The sequence below is a fragment of the Labrus mixtus genome, chromosome 17 (assembly GCF_963584025.1).
Source record: "Labrus mixtus chromosome 17, fLabMix1.1, whole genome shotgun sequence".
In the NCBI taxonomy this organism is placed as follows: Eukaryota; Metazoa; Chordata; class Actinopteri; order Labriformes; family Labridae; genus Labrus; species Labrus mixtus.
The window spans coordinates 9,980,818-9,990,715 of NC_083628.1; positions in this window are offsets into that span (position 1 = coordinate 9,980,818).

The window sequence follows — 9,898 nt, forward strand, 5'->3', positions numbered from 1 at the left end:
GTGCACATGGAGAGAAAGGAGGAGACAAGACAACATTGTATCAAGAACCTATGGCCTCATAGCTACAGCAATATCAATCAATCCACACTTCAGTATATGTTGATCAACATCTTGGGGGCAAGGCACCTTGTTGAAAAGAGGTACATTTGGCAGATGGTGTGCTATTTGAAGTGTCCCCACGATGATAAAAGAACTGTTGGATGACGTTGCATCGCAGTCCCTGCCAGTCCTCTGCCTCAATAAATACAACAGGAAAACAGAAGACAGTTCAAAACAAATTGGATTAACAGGGTTTAAAACCAACTTGACAAAATTTTACTGAGGCATGTTCACAAGAGACGGTCGTCATGATGACACATATTTAAATGCCACCTAGTTTACATTTAATAAGTCACAATTAATCTTTTGTTATTATAATCATTGGATTTACAGTATGTATTCAGTGTTCAATTAAAACCCTGGATAACACTGAATCGACTCATATCCCACAGGTATTCTTTACATATATATGAGAATGGAACGGATAGATAGCAAACATGTAAACTTAATATTTACATCACTTTAGACTATTATGGTATGTATCTGTATCACTGGATGATGTGACAGAGTTAGCCTATAATAAGCCATTAAATACCTGTTTGCACAGATCTTAGAATCAGCCAGAAACAACAACTTCACAGTGTGCCTTGGCTTACAAGGGATCTGAGACAGGTTCTATTGTTTCAGGTTTCAGTTCTTCCCCCCACCTCTGATTGTCTGTGTTGCTGTTTAGTCTGATTGTAGGTTGGGTCATTTGTTTGATGTGATCTTTGCATTTTCTGTGCTGCAGAACAGGAACCTGCTGTAAACCAGTTTTAACTGCTTGTTACTTTGAATCTTTCCTGTATAATGAATGAAATGAAATGAATGGGAATGTCATACTTCAATGAGCTCCTTAAAGACATCAACATTTCCGGCTATTCAGCACGCTGCGCTCTATTGCCATGTTTTTTGGACAGCAAATTGAGCTCCGTGAATATTGTAGATTCAAATATTGTATACGTTTACATCAGAATCTACCTCTCATTTCTGTGTTTTTACACTACTTTTTAGTGTTGCAGGTTATACCACTTAAGATACTTTCTACTTTTTTTCTGAAGATTCAATTGATGGTATAGTCTTTGAAATGTAGAAAAAAAACTACTAAAATCCTAATCTCCAGTCGTCCATCTTGTTCTGTTCACAAAAGATCCAATATACATTGAGCTTACAGCGACAAGTCCTCACTCACGTGTGAGCACAAGTGTTTGGAAAGAGGATTTCTCTTGTATTTCTTTACCAACCATCACATGTGATTGCCTGTCCAATATGATCTATGTCTACTTATCCTCCAGTGTATTACAAACTGTTTTATCAGTTTAAAAAACATTAAAAGTTGTTGTTTCTAAAAGTTGTTAGAAAGCATCAGATTCACTTTCCATTAGTGTTTTTGATAACCTGTGGTTATGCTCACTGGGCTTGGTCATAGCACCTTGGTAACACCCAATTAAAAAGTCCCTTTACCAGACAAAACAATTGGCCTGGCACTGTTACCGCACAGATAATACAGATTTATTACACTCAGGCAAACATTGCAGATCAAACGGCAGTATGTAGGCTGCGGGAATTTATGCAGATTTGTTGCCCGTGGCTCGTGTTGTGTTGTTTAAGACACCAGCTGCTTCAACAACAGACAGGGTCAGTATGATTCAAACAAACAAGTTCAAAGTAACAGAGTGATTCACTCACATTGTCACACTGTGTGATGATGAACACGAAAAAATAAGTCTTCTTCTTAAGCCTACTGCTGTCTCAGTTCACCTTTGATATTTCATGATGTAATTACGATCCATCGTCTTCACTTTTCACCAAGCATTCCTCGTCATCCTCATCTCATGTCTCGGCTCATAAATGGGCGCAAACGTTTGTCTTTGTCAATCAAACACTCAGGAAATATAGAATTAGTTTTCAATCAGATGTGAAGAAAGTCTCAGCTTCATTGAAAGTTACCTTACATGTACATGTATTAAACATTAGATAAAGCACTTGTAGATTTATACTTGAATATATGTGAGTCTGTGGATGTTATGTGGGAGATGTGATTCAAAAATAGCCTTTTATATGTTAGTGTCCTTACACAGCAGTGCAGGAGGCAATGACCAAACATCACATTGTAAACATGCTGCAATCATTGCAATAAGTTGAATAACCTTTACACACTCATTTGAATTACCATGGAGGATAAACAAACAGACAGCTGATATGTGCGCCCTGTTCATTACTTGACTAAACTTTATTTAGAGGTAGGATATTGATTAAGGGAGTGTGCCAAGTCACTTTATATTTTTGGAATTCTAAATTGATCTCAATTGTGTAAAAACTGGTATGTAAGACAGGGAAGAGATTTTTTTTTTAAACCAGCCTAATGCTGCATTCATGTGAAGGCCACAGTTCAGGAAGTGTAAAGTTGTAGGAAGGGACTTTAAGGTGTATTTTTGTATTTCATTGCTCAGTAAAACATCAATGTCACTGAAGGTGGACAGCAATTAGCAGTTACAACCTAATATCCTTTTACAAACTTGATTTTATTCTACCATCAAGCCTCCATGGATTTGAAATGTGTTATCTTGTCATCACACCTTAGGGTGGCTCCTTATATTGAAAGTATTACTGTGTGATAATTCTGTTTGTTTTTGTTGTCGATGTTTTGGTGTTGGTTCTCTCGCCTTCTGCCCCTTTTCTTTCTGTTATTTCTCCTGCAGGTATGTGAGCGGCAGGAGGTGTGGCTGGCTTCTCCTCTCAGCAGCAGGCAAGGCACACCTGGCTCCACTCGGCTCATCGTCTTGACTATAAAAGCTCCTTCACAAGACTTCACTCCGCTACTCTGCCAAATAATTCCATCTTGTTCGGTAGTGCTCTGTGGTCTCTTTATTCAGTGTTTCTTCTAGTGATTTTTCATGTGTGGTTGAGCTGATTGTTTTTTAAGTGTTTTGTGCTACTGGTATTTTTGTACTTTGAGTGTTGTGTTTTTTTTTTTAGCTCAGATATCTTGGTGTGCCTCGCTGTTTCACCAGTCTCAGTGCCTGAGTTTGTTGTTCATCTTCATGTTGTCTCTGGGAGAACTTTTCTGGCCGTCCAGCTCCCTACCGCCACTGCTTGCTCTTTTTCATTTTTAAACCTTTAGTTACAACCGACTACCTGTGCCAGTCTCTGCTTCGGGGTTTGCTGTAAACCAAAACCTAACATACTGTTTATAATTATCTGTTTATTTTCATAGATGAAAGCTTAACATTTAAAAGAAAGGCAGAAGATTGGCTTTTTCTACAGGAATCCGGCTTTCCTTTTGCACTGCAGAATAACTCTGGTCGAGGTAACTTTTTATTTTATCTGTGTTAGATTATGGTGATACTTTGTCCAGGCATGCTTTGGCTGCAACTTTAATACCCCTTGATGCAGTTTTCCACTCTGCGATTAGATTCATTACAGGTGATGCTTATAGCAGCCATCACTGCATCCTGTATAAAAATGTTAGATGATCCTCTCTCTCTGTGAGATGACACTTACATACGTACCTTTTCCTTTAGAAAGAAAGCTCTTATTGGGATGCTTCCGCCTTACATTTCTTTTGTCAGTCTGGTCCTCTGAAGTACATTACACAAATTCTAATGACTGGTGCTCCACAATCCTAGAGCTTGTAATTGTTAACTTCTCAACTTCTGATTGCACCTGTTTTGATTGAACTTGATTTGAACAATTCTTAATAATTGTATGTCTGTTTTAACTGATCTTTTTTTCTCTATGATATATATCTATATATATATTAAAAAAATGTTTTTCATTGTTTATCTTTTTAATCTGCTCGCCTTTATTGTACATGAGGGATAGTTCTCAATGATTTTGGAATTTAAATAAAGACATAATAATATTATAATATAATCATTGTCTTGATCTGGGACTACTTCTTCTGATTATTCAGGTCACTCTTTATTTTCATGTTCATGCAAAATAAACTAAATGGAACATTAATGAGAATGGGTCTCACAAATGGAACATGAAAAGGAGAATATGAAATGAATGTCAAATCTAAGGTTCATGGTTCTCATTTTGCACCCTAACATTAGCTCTCATGAGGGGTTTGAATACATGCCACAAATCTACATGTAATTCAGCCAGTTGTTGATTTGCAAAATAACCCAATTTTTTAATTTAACTTCATCCATAAGAAATTAGTTTAAGAAAAGCAAAATATCTTCGGCTATAATTCTGCTAACACTGTGTTGTGATTCAGCAGTAAATATCAGTTGGTCTCTTTTTACACTTTTTTGGGGGGAGTAAATGAGAATGTATTTGAGCTCAATGAGCCAATAAACTACCAATGGCACCGTACTAATTGATATTATAAACAGTTTGGAGTTCTATTCTGAGAGGAGAAAGGGAAATTCTTATAACCACATAAACACTAACAGCAAAAAAATGAGCTTTTAGTTGCACCATGTGGTAATATGACTGCAAAGTGCTTTATTGTTTGCAAAGTCTGGCACAAGCAGCACTTTAACACATGGGTGTGTTCTTGACCTTTATTGGTATGCATGTTTTTGGTGTAATCATTCGCATGCAAATATGAAAATTGTTGGATGGCTCTTTGTGGTATTAGCTGAGCTCCACAATCTGCCTAGAACAGATGACAGAGATCCATGTGAGAAGTTCAAACCAGTGTTCATTTATTTATCCAACAAAGTTCATGTTAAAAAATACAAAACAGTCTCTTTCTGTGTCTGTCTTCATGCTGCATTTTCTCAATTCCTGATTTCTCAGGAAGCTCAGCTGTGCAGGCAGGAAAGTTAACAAAGTGAAAAAAGAGGTTCAGCACCATGGACAGCAACTCTGCTCTCTACATCAGACCTCGGAGCACTAAAGTGTGGGAACATTCAAGATATGCCAAGTCAGCACATTCAACTCCTACCACAGAAACCCTTTATTTGTATCCTTAAGACCTTATAAATATTGTTTCCCTGTCCCACTTTGGGAGATATAATGGTACAACTACAAACAAGTTAAACTGAGGTTGGTCAAGGAAGGCAATCCAACAGATTCCCTGCATTAGCTTGAACCTGTCAAAGGTTTTGCTGACTTGGCTTTCTTTATCTGGATCTTGACGTTCACACCACTTCAGGTATGCTGACAGATGATTCATGTCTCTATTATAGAACAAAGGATAACCAACAGCAGGTGGACAGATTGAACAGCCATGCGAAAGTGTCATATCTGATGGTGCTGACTGATTATATGGATTGAATTCTCTTTAAAAACTGAAGTGCTCGTGTTATTTTAGGTCTAGGAAGAGACTGTAGTTCCCTGACTGAAAAAAAATAAATGTAGAAACGATTTCTTGACAGGCCCTAGTTTAAAGCTCTCGTCAGAAACTTTAGGGTAATGACACTGTTAGTACCCCCTGTGGACAAAGTGGACATGACAATAAAAAGAAGGATATAAAAATAAATGATCTACTTCCTGATGGCTGGGTTTACTTTTGCTCTCATAGAGCATGCATCAGTAAAAATTTCACTATGTTTACTAACCACCTAAAAACGTCTCACAGGAGCTTTAAAGTCCAAATTGTTTGAGGTAAGTCTGTCTACTAACTGGAGTTGGAGCTGTTCCTCTTTGAAAGTGGAGTCTTTGAAAAAGCTTAACTTTAATGATCTCTACAACCTCTCTGTGGGAATTGTTTAGAGGAAGAGCAGCAGCATGAAAAATAGGGTAACAAGCAACCTGTATTCATAGTAATCTTCTGTTGTGTTAAAGACAGATAAAAAAGGCTTTTGCTCTGGTTGCACCGCATGTGTTTTTACTCAAAGTACATGTAGGCTGCCGTTTAGGACTCTGTGGACCAAATCACAGCTAAATAAGATATTGTACTATAACTTTATAGCAGCTTTCAACAGATCATAAAAGAGGGATTAATCTTGACAACTAGTTGAAGCATTCAGCATGCAATTTGACATAATCTACCAAATGAATGACGAGGCCATTTTCCATCGATGTATTTGTGTTATTGTATGTCTTTTGAGTAACATCAAATGCAAATCGCTGCTGAGTAAATATGGTCAATGTAAACACATCTACACTGAAGCTCTGGCACATTTGAATCTTTCTCAAGAAATCCAAAAAGAATCAAAGTCTGTAGAAGGACCACAAAAAGTATAGCACAATGCTGCTTTTTGATAGTATGATTTATTTCCAACCCTGTAGCAGCTCAAAAAAGTCAAAAAAAAAAAAAAAATGTTGTGTGCACAAGAAAATAATTTACGTGCAAGTCATTTTGTCCCCAATTTTTTGGGACTTCAGGGGCTTCGGGAAACAAAGTGGGAAACACTTAAAAAAAAAAAAATTCGAATACAGAAAATCCTGCAAATTATCTTATGTTATAATCGCCCATTATGAGATAAAAATAAAAAGCAATTTGAGTTACTGTTTTTATATTATAGTCAGTGTTTTTTTTTCTAGGCACTTCTTAAATGTACCACCAGATGGCAGTATAGACCTTTTGTTAAAACAGTAATGTATGTATGTATGTATGTAGGTGTATTCAAACCACCATGAAATCAAAGCTTTGTTATGCACAGCATGATGATAAATACAATAAAACTGATGGAAATAAACAGGAAGAAAACATAAATAAAACATGTTATTTATATTTATAAATAAATGGTCCCAAATCCATAAAATAAATATGCTGAAATCTGAAGGTTGGTGAACAGACATACTGTTTTTTCACTCAATATAAACTCTGTCTGTAGGAAGAACAATACTTAGCATTTCCCTGTGTTCTTCTGTAAATACATTCTGCCCTGGCATTGTGCATTTTTTAATGCAGTGATACATTCAAAGTATACATAGAGACACACAGGTATATTGTGGCGAATGTGGCTCAGTGGTAGAGTCGATCGTCTCTCAACCGGAAGGTTCCTGCAGCCATATGTGCGACATTTAAACCAAAATTGCTCCTGCTGCTTCGCCGCCGGTGTATAAATGTGTCTGAATGGGATTACCTGATACTAATGGACACTTTACATAGCAGCCCCTGATATCAGTGTGTGAATTTGTAAGTGACCTGAGGTTTAAAATGCTTTGAGTAGTCAGAAGACTAGAAAAGTGCTATACAAGCTCAAGTCCATTTACCATTTGTTTTTCATTATTTAAAGAGTTTATTGCAGCACCAATATGCACCGTCAGCATCTTCATCCATTAATACGTTTTAATTCTTATGTGAAAACTTGACCAGCATGTTTTCCTTAAAATACCACTAATATTAAGCTGGGTTTCTCATAGGAGCCATTAATTGTTATAATAGCCATAAATCATGAAGTGCTGTTGCAACAGGGGGCAGCAGAGACCTGCTGTGGAGCGTGCAGGATTTGACTTTGCAGTATTCCGAGTATTTAAAAAAGGGGAAAGTAAGTCAAGTAACAGCCTTAATTACAAAACAAAGTTGAAGTTTAATTTGTCTTTTAGTCTTCTGCACCATCTCCTTAGAGGCTGCTTGTCAACTGGTGTGATGGCTGATATTTATTAACAGCAACAAAAAAAAAGGATCCAGGCTTGAAATGCCAGCTGGCAGGGCCATTATTTTTCTTAATGCGGCTGTCAAACTCCAAAAGTGCACATGTCGAAGCTGTCATGTGTTTTGCAATCAGAGCTGGTGGTCTGAGAAAAGGAGATTCTGAAAGATCCATATAGCAGGCTGACAATGTTTCTCTCCAGGTTAGCCATATGGATGCGAGAGAGAGCCGGAGTCAGCGGTGTTGGTAATCTTGTCAAGTTTCAGCTGTTTCCTGCCTTTGACTCAGCAGCTGCAATGAGAATAAAAAGGGATAGCAGGAAACTATATTAATGAGATGAACACATTAGTAAAAGAGGATGAGGAAGAAAGGAGTTTCCCTGAAGTGCTGCAGGCCATCACAGCAGAGCGGAGGTTTCACGATGAGATGTAAAATAAAAAAAGGCTTGAAGATGGTTTTCAGAGAGAAAGCCAAGACCCCGGCTGTGCCCCCGCTCCCACTCACCAGCACATGTATGCACATATGCACGTCCACCCACACTCAAACAGTGGGCCTGTGCTGATTCGTGGCATCAAAAGGCAAAGCAGCATATTTACACCACAGGCATATAACAGGTACAATTCTTAATATATTGACATTTTCCAATGACGAAATGACTGTCAGTGGAGAATCATTTAGACATTCTTGAATTCAAGTTCTGAATAATCTTCTTATTGAAAAGCTTATAGAAAGCTTACACGGTTTCTGTTAGATATAGTCTATAAAACAAGTTAAGCTGAATATTTTAATTTAGCTCCAGCTGGCTGTTGGCCATGCAGAGGTATGACACCATGTGAGTGTGAATTTCACTTCGATATCCACTTAATACATTATCTAAGTGAAATACAGAATTTTCTATTGGAACTCAAAGACCATCTCAACTTTCTTTTTGCAGTTTCCAAAGGCTGAAAACTAACATTTCAAATTCTTATTTTTGATTCTTCATTTTGTTGACATCCTGGCAGCTTATTTTACATGAATTCATGCATTTCTTTTAGCTAAATATGAGAATCTCAGAACTCAAAACAACACTGTTGCCTGTCACGAGTGAGATGTAGGATGTTTCAGTGAGTCACTGATCTTTGACATGCTGCTTGCATGATGCTTCCAAACATGAACAGCAGCAAGTCTCAAAGTGTGATGGCGTGAGCTGATGCGTCGTGTTTGGGGGATGACAAGGCGGCAAAATCACACCTCAAGAAATGAAAACTTGTTCCTTTTTCATTTACACCCATTATTTGCTGAACTCTTCTGCAGAAATTGGAAAGAAACGAGGGGAAATTCCAGCATAATCAGGGCAGAGCAATCTGCCTTAATCAGCTCTGAGTTTGTGCCATGTTCAATTAGTTCTTGTATCCCACTCTGGGGAAGTGGAGCTTGTCAGCATGTTTGTTATTGACCAACAAGTGAACACAAGCAGTTGTCCCATTGCACTCAGCTCTCCTGTTATTGCAGCATTCTCTGGCTTATGTGCTAAGTTTATGTCCTTGCTTTTTTTGCAGTCAGGACTCTGTGATGCTCAGCAATGTCGCACAGAGGCTGAGTTATATAACCAATTTTTAGTATCGACCTCTGAGGCAACCTTTGTCTCTATGTAACAGAACTGGTGTTTTTCCATCCAGTTATTGTAGAATCTATACATTGTTGCATTGCTGGTTTTTGCCCTTTTGTCCTGCCTGCAAGGGAATGTTATGGTCAGGTGCACCATGGTTCAACATGTGTGGGAGGAGGCGACTGCTGTTACTATTTACAACAGCTCTGCCGACATATTAGCATCTAAATAATCCATAAACTGACATTAAATAGAGAGGAAGGTCACGCTAAATGTGAGGTGCCAAAGATGTCACAAGCACATTTTCTCATCTGGAAAACCACATGAGCACAAAATAATAACCTAAATCATTGTACACATGTTCCTTTTCTTAATCCATAGCAATGTTTTCAAATGTCACGCATGATACTTGTTGAATGTAAGAAAAGTAAAAGGATGGGCTCCTTCAGCGGCTCATTTGTAAAACATGTTCTAAACCACGACTCCTAAAAAGTTGGGACTTTTTTCAAATGTAAATGACACTTTGATGATTTGCAAAACATTGAGATCCCATGTTTGCATGAAAATAGCGCAAAAAAAACAACAGCCCGACATGTTACATTTTCAAACCTCAAACTAAGAAATGTAATTGTTTTTGGAAAACGATATGGCCTATTTGAATCTGATTAAATCATGTTTAAGAAAAAAATGGAACAGTGGGAACAACGGACTGGAAAAGTTACGAAAT